This window comes from Lycium barbarum, chromosome 10 (genome assembly GCF_019175385.1).
Source record: "Lycium barbarum isolate Lr01 chromosome 10, ASM1917538v2, whole genome shotgun sequence".
NCBI classification, from domain to species: Eukaryota; Viridiplantae; Streptophyta; class Magnoliopsida; order Solanales; family Solanaceae; genus Lycium; species Lycium barbarum.
Genome location: NC_083346.1, coordinates 46,944,720 through 46,959,220, shown reverse-complemented (window position 1 = coordinate 46,959,220; position 14,501 = coordinate 46,944,720).

Genomic DNA, 14,501 nt, shown 5'->3' with positions numbered 1-14,501 from the left:
TGGCTAGTTCACAACCTGAGAGTTTACACAAAACAGTCTAGGGGACCTGGTCCCTGAACCGTTTTCACAAAAAATAATGGAAGGTAAATGAGACGAGATATTTACGTGGAAAACTCCTTGCTCAATGGATTAAAAACCACGACCTACCCTAGTAGGATTTCCAACTTCACTAAACTGAGCAACTTCAGATTACAACCTATTGCAACCTAAGAATTAAACTCTTAATCCCTAACCCTTACAATACACCTATTGTAAGCACCTTTACAATAACTCTATTGCAAAGCTCCAAGTCTTGACTGCCTCTAGCCAACGACCCAACTGATACTTAGCTAACTCTAGCCAAGAAAACAAAGTTACAAAGATTGAAATTTGTCCTACTATGACGCTTCTTGAAAAGCAGTGTAGGAATACAAATTTAGAGCATAAAACAAGGCTCAACTATCCTAGGACTTCAGATGTCTTTAGTGGCAAGAACTGGTCCCTTGGATTGTTGAGATATTGTTCTTGTGGACACCTTGTAAGAGGTAGCCGCCACACTTGAGAGAAATATGTCTTTTTAGATTTGCAAGTGATAGGTCAAAAAGATGCCCAACATGTTGTATAAATATGAGACAAAATAGAGAGCATGTGAGAAACATGTGACCATGAATAGTGACGTCTCAAGGGCTTTTAGTTTCCATCATACATACAGCTGTGCTGCTGCAGTTCTGCCTGAACAGTGCAGCAGCTTTACAACTGTTAAGTACCGTGCATTACTTTCACGGGACCTGATGGAGGACCTGGTCCTTGGATCGTTTGTCAATTATCAAAACTATGAAATGCTATAACTCATCACAAGTCATGGTGTAATTTTTTACATATAATGAATATAAAAATAAAAGACATATAGTGAATGATTTATGGAGATCATGGTAGAAAATAGGATAACTAATGTAGAGATCATGGGCAGGCCACTTTAATGTGATCATGGATGCCACAAATTCTTACTTTTTCATCCAACCTCTATAATATTGCAGTTGACATTGTTTATGGTATTTTTTTATGTAGTGACTTATCACTTATTCAAACTCAGATATTTCAGTGCAAATTGATTGACTCTGTTGCACTAAGCATCTGAGGATTAATTTGAAGATTTAAGTCATCAATTTCTGTTGTTTTATTTTAGTAGGTATGTCACTTTGCATCTCAATAGTTTGATGAGGACCCACGGACAACCAATTAAGTATAGTTTCAATGGAAACTTGTTTGCTCAAAAGTAATCTCATGCACTTATTATGCTTTACATTTACTTACTAATGTCAAATTATGTTTTGTGAAGAATGGAGGAATGCTTATCTTTCAGCCACTAAGTTCAGCTGCCTTCACTTCCCCTCTTTCTATCTTGTTCAACGTCTCTCAGAAAATTTTAAATTGATTGCACAAACAAACATTTTCTTGAGCCAAAGTGTAATTAATTACATATATATCCTATTATTTAATGAATAATAATTTAATTAATGTATCTATGAACTAATAAAAGGCCTAGAATCTTCCGGACTAAAAGTTTCTTGCCTTTACTACCAAGTATAAGGCTAAATACTTTATTAATTACATGTGTGTATACTTCTTAAACATGTGTGTCATTTCCAACCAATACTAGACAATTTTATTCATTTCAAGCATAAAAGAGTTCACACCATTGTTGAAGTCATAATTCTCCACTGTATGTAAGTCAAAATTAGCAAACTGTGATTATTGGTTTATCGTACTGCACAAAATCAAAACCGAACTAAAAGATAGCAAACCATACTTCTTTTTCAAAATTGAAAATTGAAAATTTCAAAATTACACTATACCATACCACGAACACCCTAACTTATACGGGTAACAAAACAGAATCACAAGTTCATTTATTAAAACTATATCTGAAGACATACATCATTGTTATAAGTTAAAAATAAAAGGCAAAACAGAAAACAAACTTTCACACTAATTTCTGTACACAATTGAAATGCTTGAAATTGGAAATGATACAAGTTGGTCAAGTCAGCTAGCCACTTGGACCTGTTGGACCACGTCATCATGTCAATTTATTCATATAGAAAGTTGGAGTGAAGCCTCCCCTCGATTATAAGACAATACGCAATCATTTACACTTGCCACAATTGATTGCGATTCCCTTCAGTGAAATTGCTTTTTCTTTTTGCCGGGCTAAACTATTCGTCCCGTTTGGACATATAAATAAATATTTTAGAATCAATATCTGATTAACAAATTGTTATAATTTCCCAACTCCAACTTGAAATTGATTTTCAAGTTTGAAAAAGTGCTACAAATCAATTTTTCAAAGTAGTAATTTTTTTCCTCACGAACTTCAATACTTTTCAAGTGAAATGCATGTTCAACATATTTTCAATTTAAAATATATTTTTTGACTTAATTTTAAATTTTATTTTTTTACTTCAAATATCACCCAATTCATGTCCAAACGCCTATTAAAATGGGAAGGAGATTAGCGTGTGGATGAGTATATGAATTGAAATTGGATTTTTTTTAAATTAAAGTTAGACAGAAGTTTGTGAAAGTTATTATGTTCTTTTTATTTGTTTGTTTTTCTTTCATTGTTAACGGGATGAATATCGTTGTAACAAAAATATCAAGAGGTAAAGGTCGAGTTTACCGATATATGACATATTGGTCCATTTATTGAACCCTTTTCTTTTAGCCCTTTTAGCGCATTTTCTTACGGGTTGCAAATGAATTCACCAACTTTAATTTATATTTTAAATGATTGTGTTGAACTTTGATTGATTGGGAGGATGTTGCATAAATTTGGGTACGGTAGAATTTGCCACCACTTATCATGGTAATATCTTGGAATCTCCTTTAATTTGATCTAATGGTGCTGCATGACTGCATCCATGCGGTGTCTAACTTGTGATAGAAATTAATCTTTGTACAAAAATATTAAAGGTGTGTTGGGTTAAGGACAAATTTTATAATAGTAACGTGAATCTGCCACATGTTAAAAATTGGAATAAAGCATAAAAAACACCAACCTAAAGAGGAGTAAAATTACCAGTTACACTTAATTACGCAGGTCATATGACATCCTATACTTATTATTTTTTATTTATTTATTTATTTATTTTATTATGTATTTTTTAGCCCCTTCAATAACGCCTTAGTAAAGAAAATAAGTTGAAACTTGACATTGTGCATACAAGCAGGGGCGGACCCACGTTGAGAGAAGGAGTGTCACGCGACACCGCTTACTTTACTAAATAGATATATTAATACTATGCATAAAGTGATGTTCTGAACGAAATAACATTGCTTGACAATATATGTGGTTCAACGCCATGTTTTGTGAGGAAATGAAATCTCTTGCCCACTTACAATTTGAATAGAAGAAAATGACCTTTTCAGATCTCTTATGTGTAAAAGATTAAGATATCTTATAAAAAGGTCATACAACTAAAAAAGTTTGTAAAGGTTTAAAAACTCATTTTTATCTTTGAAGTTGGACCAACCTCAACCTAAGCATATTTTTGGAAAATGTAACATCTATATCTTAAGATTGCAGTTAAGTAGTATTGAACCTATGATCTCTTCTAGCTTAAAACTAACCTAAACCTATAGGTCAAGGATATGTCTTGCCCATAAATGTGATAATTAGATTTTTGTCATTCCTTCTATAAATATCAATATCGCTTATTGAAAATTCTTCGTACGCAACTACATAAAGGCATCCATACAAGATTTTTTTTCTTCAAAAAAAGGAGTTTTATTTTCATTTTATTTAATTTTATTCTCTCAGACCCAAAATTGACCAGACCCGCTTCCATCTCACAACCCCTTAATTCGTTCTTTCACAGTTATTTGACCAAAATCTCCTCTTTTATCTTTTTCTTCTGTGAATCAACATTAGGGTGTTACATAGCTAATCCTAAAATTATACACAGAGTTTGGGAATATATAAAAAACTCCAGCTTTCAGATGTAACAGTTAGAAATGAATTGAGAGCTAAAATTTACAATAAGATAATCTTACCTCTTCAAACCAACAAGAATTTCTAACGTGAATTTTCGTAGCTTCAATGCTCGTCATGGGTAAACAAGATGGGAAGAGGACCTTTTTTATATAGACGATACTAGCTTTTGATTTGGAACTTTACGTGGCAAATATATAAGGAATATATGGGATTAAGTTGGTTGATACGCACTCTTATAACATGTATGCACCTTTCAGCCCAGATCATTACTGAAGGGGGTAAAATTACGGAAAAAAAAGTCCAACGAGGTCATAAACCCCCCCCCCCCCCCCCCCCCCCCCACACACAGTTCAGGTGTGTAACTAAAAATTTCACTATACTTTAGATGTGTTTCTATGCTTTATCTATATTGGGAGAAATACGCTCCCGGGGTTAGGCCGCATGACCGGATGATCAGGGAGGCCGAAGGTGGTATACAACTGGCCTCCACCCCCACCAGCTTAGGTCACATCTGTAGACCTCGATCAGTGTGTCACAGCAGGGAAGCACGTTGGCTTATATAAGATAGCTTAGGGTAGAAGGAAGAGGCAGATTCATTCATCCTCTTGCTCTCACCATTTGTAATCCAGTTATTATTTTCTCTAAGGAATATATATGAAACCAACACTTTCTTATCACTTTAGCCATTTGAATCTAACCATATTATCTTGGTTACTTGCTAAACTCTATCACGATCCAAAATACTCTGGACCGGGCTCATAAAAAGAGTTCTCTGGGTTGGATACGTCCCACTTGTCTTTAAACTCTATAAAAACAAATCTCTAACTGATTTTTTGGTTACATTTGATTTCACCGGAAAATAGTTTGGCGCCGTCTGTGGGGATAGACAATTGTGGTGTCGTCCTGATTTATAGCAAGAACTCACCCATAGAAGAGAGAGGGTGATCGTGATACTGAACCAAACATGTCGAGGGTAAGCACTAGTTCCCACGAATCTCGTGAACCTGAGAGCACGCGAGCTGTGACAAATCTGGTGGAAGTGTTAGTGTCTGAACATAAAGATGAGTCTTCTTGGGAGCAAAGAAATGGCAAAGGTTGGATTCCATGAAGACAGCCTAGTGAAGAGAGGAGTGGAGGCATTTTAAGTGCGGAGGAGTCAGAGGGACCTCGGAGGCACGTGTTTAAAGAAAGGGCTCGGCCAAGGTCTCGGGCGAGAAAGCAAAAATCCATACGGAGGGGAGGTCCTCAGAAGGGGGGCTCCCTGACAAACGATGAAGTTGTAGCCATGCTTAAGTCGTATAATGTGATAATGCAGCGAATGGAGACGGCTATGGCCGCCATGATCAACCATTTGAGGGTTGGGACTCCGACGTCCAACCAAAATGCAGAAAAAGCCTCCACAGCACCGCAGGTCAAGAGAGAGAGAAATCGACATTGTGAAAGAATGACTGGACGCGATCAATGAGGCGCTCGTCAGGGTAAAAAAGGAGCTACATGAAAAGATGAACCAGAAATCGGGGGCGCCATCTATTGTGAAGGGTGTAGGAGTTCAGAAATACGAGATATCACTATAACGGAGAGTGTAACACCGACTCCTATTCCGAAAAGGTTCAAAATTCCTGACATGCCTAAATACGATGGAACCATAGATTCGGAGGAGCACACAACGACCTTTGAAGAGGCTATTGCCAGGCACGACCTCAAACAACACGAAATTGAATCAGTCATGCTAAAAAACTCCAACACACGCCCGTTAAAGAAGCACTTTCTTGGGACACTTATTTACCCAAAAATTCTATTGACTTTTTTCCCTTTATGGTAGATGCTTTTGTCAAAGCTCACGCGGGGGCCAGGAGGGTCGAGACGCATAAGCAAGACGTATTTTCCATAAAGTAGAAGAGAGACAAGTTGCTAAGAGGATTCGTGGAAAGATTCCAAAGGGAAAGGATGTTGTTGCCTGCGATTCCAGAGGATTGGGCCGCAGCCGCCTTCGCAGATGATCTAACCCGAACAGTTCGGACGCATCCAAAAAATTGAAGGAAAGCTTAAGGGAGTTCCCTGCCAAAACATGGAGTGAAATAAACCTCAGATACATGGCTAAAATGTGAATTGAGAAAGATCAGCGAACAGCCGAGCCGATAGAAGGGGGTAATCACCCCACTAAAAGACCAGATTCGAGGTTCAGTACGAATACTGTGAATTAGAGAGGACGATTCGAGCCGTACAGAGCTCGCGGATTCCCCAGCCAAAGTACGAACTAGGGGGTTGATAGAGGCAATCGAGGCCTCATCGGGAGGGGGCTGTCACGCCCCGAACCATGGCCTGGGCGAAACACAGCACTCGGTGTCTTACTGCATGTGATCGAGTGAACCACACAGCTTGCTGAATCATCATGAGGCATAACATGAGCGGAATATAACGTGAATGCATGATGAGCCTTTATAAAACATAGTAAGTCATAATACTTAATAAAAATACTTGTTTAAACATGAGTGCAGAAATAACATGAATTAGCCAAAATGGCTATACTACTCCGAATGTCTGACATAACATAACTGACTTGTCTAATCTATGAAACCTCTATCATGAGTCTGACTGGAAAACATACTTACTGCGACAAGGCCCCCAGCATACCTTAGATGCATAACTAATGATAAAACAAAAGTTGACTAAACCCCGAATGAGATGGGGCTCACCAATAAGCTGATACGAATGCTGTCCTACTGAGCAGATGTGTCGTCCTGTATATCAGTACCTGTATCGTGAAATGCAGGCCCTCCGGGCAATAAAAAGGGGACGTCAGCACTTAGAATGTACTGGTATGTAAAGCAACTGAATGAAATAACATGGGACATGAAATAATAATGATAGGAACTGAAACCTGGTCATGAACATGAATACGTACATATATACATATATATATAAAACATGATAAAAATATCATAAGTAGGGAGAGCAATAACTTATAACCGATCCATGGTCTGGTGCTTGCGTCCCGCCAGCAGAATACTCAGTCCTTGTCAGGGAACATGAGATTTAATAAAATATGAAAGGATCCAGTCATTATGAGAGATCGTCCGGGACATGGGTGCAGCGATCCTCATCCTACGGTAGCTACGTAGTTTCAGGCTATCTGAAGCCTTCCTCGGTAATTAAAGCAACACCCAAAATCATGAACATGTAAAATAAGTGGCACTTGCTGCCCATGGTTTTCATGAATATAACTTGCTTATACATGGATATCATAAATTATAGCTGTTATGACCCGTGTTTTCACACGTTTGGAAAGACTTGAATTACATTGGATTCTTGAGATATAAGATCAATTTGATATTTTGTTGAACATAGGAGTTATGCATGAAAGAATAGAGTCATGAAAGTGTGGGACAAGGTTAAGGGTAATTTTGAAATTTTGGAAATTAGTTTCGGGAATTACAAAATGTGATCCATAAGTATTGGGCTCAAAAAATAATTGAAGCAAAGTGAGGCCCAAAATGGGGTGCTTGGCCGGCCACTTTGGCTTGGTCCAAGCCCATTTTATGGGTCATGTGCTTGGTCATGTGACCAAGCACTTCAATACTTATATAATTGAAGACTATGATAAGTATGAAATGAGATAACCAAGAACAAAAAAATAGAAGAGGAGAAAGAAGAGGGTTTCGGGTTTGCTAGGAAAAAATAGGTACCAAAAATCTTGCTTCAAAAATTTATTTCTTGTTGATTTCCTACTAAGTCAAGGTTCCTTTGTAACTTGGTATAGTTGGATTGGAGTGGGGAGCATTAGAATCATCAAAGTGACTATATCTCCAAGTGAAGGAAACTTGAAGAAAAGGTATGAATTTCTACCTTTTTATTGTGTTGTGAAGTTTTGATTGTGTTGTAGTATATGGAAATGTGTTGATTGTATGAAGAAATGGAAGTTTGCAATGTGGGTTTGGTATATGGCTTGTAGCCGTGTGTATATGCATGTTGTATAGCCAAATTGTATTGAATTTATGTTATATTCTAGTTATGATTGTGATGAAATGCATGTGGGAATTGAAAGTTGGATGAATTTAGTTGATATGGAAAAATAAGCATATGGCCGTGTGGTATGTTGGCTATGGAGTGGAATTGATTAAGTTTGTTTAGTGTATTGGAGTGTTGTTGTAATGCTTGGCATAGAAATGAAGTTAGAATGATATAAGTTTGTATTGAATTGGAATGTAGAAACTTATGTCGTTTTAGTATGATTTTCCGACATTAAGGAAATGAAGTTGTTTGGTTGTTAATGGTGATAATCATTGATGAATTTGGAAGTTGGAAACTTGTTATGGAATTGCATGCCAAAGATTTGATGTTTTGCATAAGTTAAGACTTTGGCGGACAATTGTATATTATGTATATCAAGTGTATATCTTAAGGCAATCGATATGAAATGTATCTAGAACTATATGGTGATGATCTTGATTGTTGATGAATGTGAAATTATTGATATTAGTGAAAGTTTGGATTGAAATGAAGGTTATGTCAACTTGTGAGAAAAATGTCTTGTTGAAGGATATTTGTGTTCTTAATGTTCTTTGTTGATGTTAATGTCGTCGTTTGGGTTGTTGTTGATGATTTCTAGCCGAGTTGAATTCTCGGGGTGCCATATGTATAGGGGAAGTGCTGCCGAAATTTCGGTAGCCAAATATGATTAAAGTTGTAATAATGGCATTAATAACTCACAATTGGTAAACTTGACCAATTGCAGTTTTTCGACGAAACGGGAAGTGAGTTTGGAAAGGCTTAAGGAGCGTGAAAGGTATGTAAAGCAAACCCAATTCTTCCCTTGGCATGCCCTTAGTGTGTTAGAGTCGGATCCGGGCCTCGAAGGACCTCTTGGCCCTCGGAATCCGCAAGACAAAATTTCAGTTTTTCCTTCAGTAGAATTGAACCATCTTTGATACGCTATTTCTTGAAATTATGCAACTTTGCTCCAAATTACTTGGAAAGTCATAGAATGTCTGTATAACCTTTTTAGGTGATACCATAAGCTTAGAGGGCATAATTTGAGCCCGCCGCCTTATTTGTCCCGAGGCGGGCCCACTATTTCCGGTTTTGCCCCTAATATGCTAAAGCTTACTTTTTAAGCGATTTTTGAAAGAAATGTTTTGATTACCTTACTAATCGCTTAAAGAATATTATTTTAAATATTCTATTAAATCTTATAAATTATTTTGACACTCGGAATGACTTCAGGAAGGTTATATTCCTGTAAATTATTATGATATCCGAATTGTATTAGTTCTGATTCCGTCCGACTCCATTGGATTTGTTTGGCTTTGATACGCTTCATCGAGTCTTTGAAACCATTTATGATATTTTTAAATTGCATTAGTCTCTCACTACTCCATTCGTGGATGTCCCAATGTTTCCCACACTGAGCCCGGGCCAGGATATGTTGTCAAGCGTAATTCTCTGCATTGTTCGCCGCGTCCCGATGTGAGGGGGCAGGTATACGCGTACATGGGTCTGTGGAGTATGATGTGCCATGTCCGCCTATTCTGATCTGATCTGTTATGGCCATTTTGATATGGCATTATATGATACGGGGCCACGCCCCTTTTTCTGATTCCTCTGTATAGTGGCACCAGCGTCGGGAGGGTGGCCACATTCTGTCTGCCGAGTCCCGTGGCAGGGACCGGATATGATATGATATGACATATGTTTCTGTACACATTCTGTCTGATTTGGAAATATGCATTTGACACTCTGGATTTTGTACCCATTTTCTGTAATCATTATGATTTGACTTCTGTGATTCCGCTTTACATATTCAGTACATATTTCGTACTGACCCCCTTTCTTCGGGGGCTGCGTTTTCATGCCGCGCAGGTACGGACGACAGGTTTGCTGATCCGCACGTTTAGGATCCCATTTCTGCTATTTTGGGGCGCTCTCTTCTACAGAGCCCATCTTTTGGTACAGTCTGTCACTGCTATCTGGATATGTACTTTGTTCAGGGTATGACGGGGCCCTGTCCCGTCTTATGATTGCGATATGTTCTGTAGAGGTCTGTGGATACATCTGTGTGGGTTCTGTACATATGTTTGGGATGTTTTGTTATATGACAGCCTTATCGGCTTCTGTGTGCCAAGTCTGCTCTTCTGCTAAATTCTGTAGCATCCACTAATGTTATTATTATATTATTATTCTGATAATATGCTAATTTGGGTATCGGGTACGTACAGGTGCCCAGCTAGGGCACTGGTCGCGGCCCACGGGGTTGGGTCGTGACAATAGCTTGCTTGCATGAACTTGTAAAACATGTATAGTATTTTCTTGAAAATAGCATAATATATCACAAACTAGCATGCATAAACCCATGGAATGAGATATATGGATTTTTCATAGATTACGGACAAATTCTTAATAATCAGAAAGAAATATTAAGAACTCAATGATGGAATTATAACAATTCATGCACAATATAATCATGGACATGGACCTAGGGTTATCATGAGCATGGTATAGAAACCCTAGTTTTCGTAAAGAATCATAATTTATGGATGATGAGGCGTGGGGAAGAACAATGATGTTCCCACACGTAAATAGCAACTCTACATACCTTAATCGCTCCAAAACTTGAATTAAAGACTTGAGCTTTGAAGAAGATTTCCAAAATCTTGAATTCTTGAACCTTGAGATGGATTTTCTTGAAAACCCTAGTTTAGGAATGATAATTTCTTGTTTAGATTATTAGAGTATATGTTAGAATTGAGTTGGAATAATTAGAGTAGGCTTACCTTGGTGTTCTTGATGATGGAGGAGGGTAGGAGGTCGTTCTAGGGCTTGAAGGAATGAAAAATAATGATTTGAACTGATATGGACGAATATATACTGTTCTGGAAAATTAAATTTTACATCCAGCAAAATACTGGTCGTATTTTGAAATACGGGCCGTATTTTGAAATACGGTCTGTATTCTGTATGGACTGTCTCTTCAGTAAAATGGCCATAACTCTTTGCACAAATGTCTTCTTGACCCCCATAATATACCATTGGAAAGGTATTTCAAAGATCTACAACTTTCATCAAGAAAGGTTTCCCGAATTCCAAATACGTTTTGAAATACGGTCCGTTTTTAACAATGTAGCCTCCAAATGTCAAATTCCAGAATGCTCAGAAATCTTTGGTACCAGTTTACGACTTGAAATACGGGCCGTATACTGAAATACGGTCACTGTTCATGGGCATAAACCGCCATCTTACAACTAAAGAGAAAATTCCAATTGCCACATTCTTTATCTGGTTTTCTAAGTCTAGGATCATGGTCAAAGCTTAGGTTATAGGTACGAGGTATTACAATATCTCCCCTTTGGGATCATTCGTCCTCGAATGATAGGTCATAGTTAAGAATATGGCTGGACATGGCTTGAATACATGAACATGAAAGAAACATGACATAAAACATAAGAGCCTGACATGCTTAGGTGGGAACATGGTCATGGATCATGAGAACTGAATACGTGATTACATGGAAACATGTACATGGGGAATATGAAACTGAGTAGCACCTACATGAATGAGAATCATGAAACATTTGTCCTCGATTTATGACTAGTGGTTAAGAATCGCTACTAACTCTGGAATCTACAAAATTTATGGTAGGACTTCCTTCATAATTCGGACCCTCACGACATTTCTCAAACGCCTGCCAGCTAACTAAAGTACCAACACAGAACCCACAGGGTATCTTAATAGGCATGATGTGACATAACGTGATTACTGAATCTTGAATGTAGCTAACATAAATACTGAGCTGGCTTGAACACATGGATATTGGCTGAATGATTACATGATTACTATACATGGGGTTTGGAAGAAAATCCGTAGGCACGAATGACATGAGTACTGGAATAGGCACGAACATGACATGATTACCTAGGCGTGAGACACATGACGTGGGACATAAATGCATGAAGACTAGATGACATGGATACATGAGTGCTAAACTGTCATGAGATACGAATACGTGTAAACATGGATATCGTAACATGGGATCTGAATGTCAAAAACATGATTGTTACCACATGAGGGTTGAATACTAAGAGCGGGTAGGATTTGGATACTTAGAGACTTGATTATAGACGTTCATATGTCGCCATGGTAATATGAGATAGGAGTATGACTTAGGCTTTGAATGTAAACGCAACTCGATGTGAATGCGACAGACTTAAGTCGTATAACAAGAATATGATCATAACATAGGTGTTCATAAATCTCTAGCATAGGCATGACATGAATACGTTGAATCTAAGTAGAATACTCCCGAGATAAGTACCATAGGGTACATGAAAATATATCTATTTGAATATAGGAATGCACCTTACTTCTGATTATCTTGTTAGCTGTTAATCATGATTATGAATACCTTAGCTCATTTTGCTCGTTCTCGTGAGCGAATTATAGAGGACTGAGAGAAAAGGAATTATTGGTACTATTCATATAAGATACTTTGCTTCAGAGAACAAACATGACATGGTGCATTGTACATGGACGACGTAACGTGGAACATGCGTACATGGGAACGTGATTCATATGGCATGAAACGTGAATACGTGAATAGCATGACATGAGACATGGGTACATGAAAAACATAGCGTTCACATAAGTATCTGCATACCATGGCGTATAGACTTGAGTTCATGAGCATTGAAGTAAGACTAAGGCATAAGTGTGACTTGCGTGGAGTACAATTGTAGGCTAACTCTTGGGTACTCAGAGACGTAAGGCATGGATAAAACATTACCTTTAGGATTTAGATATACCGAAAGAATAGGACATGGTTCAACATAGCTTACTCTTATCACCTTGAGTAAACACCCTTGGTATAAATAAGACACATGAAAGAATGGATTGTAGGCATGTATAACTCGTTCCTCGAGCATCTAAGACACAGGTAGAAAGTCACCTTGAACATAACGAGGCCTAGATACTTAGCGAAAGGAAAAAGGAATCATGTCATTATGATCGTAGAACATTAGCTAAAGGAACATAAGCACGAATTACATAGAATCATGGGTAGGACATCCATCTTGGTTCACCTTCATTATTATCTCACAAAATCATTGTTACGATACCGCTATAAGTGGAATGCATAGCGAAATGAATTGGGGCACGAGTATGTGGTAACATAGATAACATAATCATAGGGTCAACATCATCATCATCAGATTTGAAAAGCACTTAGATGCTAGAACATGGACATTAGTATAAAAGCATGATAGATACGTGAGACTTGAATGCGGTTTTTAACTTTAGACATGAGTACACCACAAGTGCCAGACATGAAAGGACATTCCCTTGCATAACTTACTATCGTATGAAGTCTTAATTCTTGGATCTTAAACGCGGAGTATCAATCTCTAACATGGGCATGATATGGGTATGAAAGGCACGAGTAGAGTACGTCTGGGTATTAGTACCACATAGTACATGAATTACTCTGGAATTGGAACCGTTATGCCCTTAAAACCCGCTATTCGCTCTAGAACTTTATCTTATAACATAATTACCTAATACTTGATCTCAACAGCATGACAAAGACCACATTCTACGCACCTTATCTTGGCTATATGAAACTGTGACCCTCTGACATAATCTACTTAACACCTATCAACATACAAAACACATGGTTTATATCGGCACCTTATCGCACGATCTCCCCCTTAGTTCAAAAGCTGACATTTAAAGCCTGTGGATCCCTTGAGTTAGCGATAAGTGGTCATCTACTGGTTCTGCTAATTTCCTCTAAAATACTGAAGATTCATTTCTTCGGCTTACTTCAAGCAAGTCTTACTTACTGGGAAAACTGGATTACTTAAATAAATGGGTTTCTAATGTACATAACTGGCATACTAGCTTTGTCAGTCTTGAGGAAAACTCTTTTCTGATAACCCTTAAAGGCTCTTCTTCTGTAGCTTGCTCTCTTATTGCTTAGATGGTTTTATTCTTTCACCAATTTCTATACCTCAAATTTAACTTTAACCCTTTGGGTTCTAACACGCCTTCGGTGTATTCAGACAATTACCCACTTAGTAGTGCTAACTTGACTAAGTACTCAAATTGTACTTCTACTAACTCTGCTGAAAATTTCTAATTCACTGTATCTATTCAAACTTACTTACTATGCTTCTGTTAACCACTTACTAGCATCACATTATCTAATTCTTCTCTGAGTACTGTTGACACCTAATTTTGTCCCGCCTCTCCTCCGAAATACCTATTTACGCTTCTAATATTTTTTGGAAAATTAAAAATATATTTATATTTTACTATAATTATTAGCCTCTTATCAATACCGGCGTTTCATTATTCTATTACAGTTACTAGCCATTATTATTATTATTATTATTATTATTATTCACAATTTTTATCATTTCGGCATTTTACCAGCTTACGCACACGCATCGCATTTATCTTCGCATAATTAAATAATAGTGTTTATTTACTGTGGACTTTCGAAATATTATTGCACGGCTATTACGACGACATATAATTT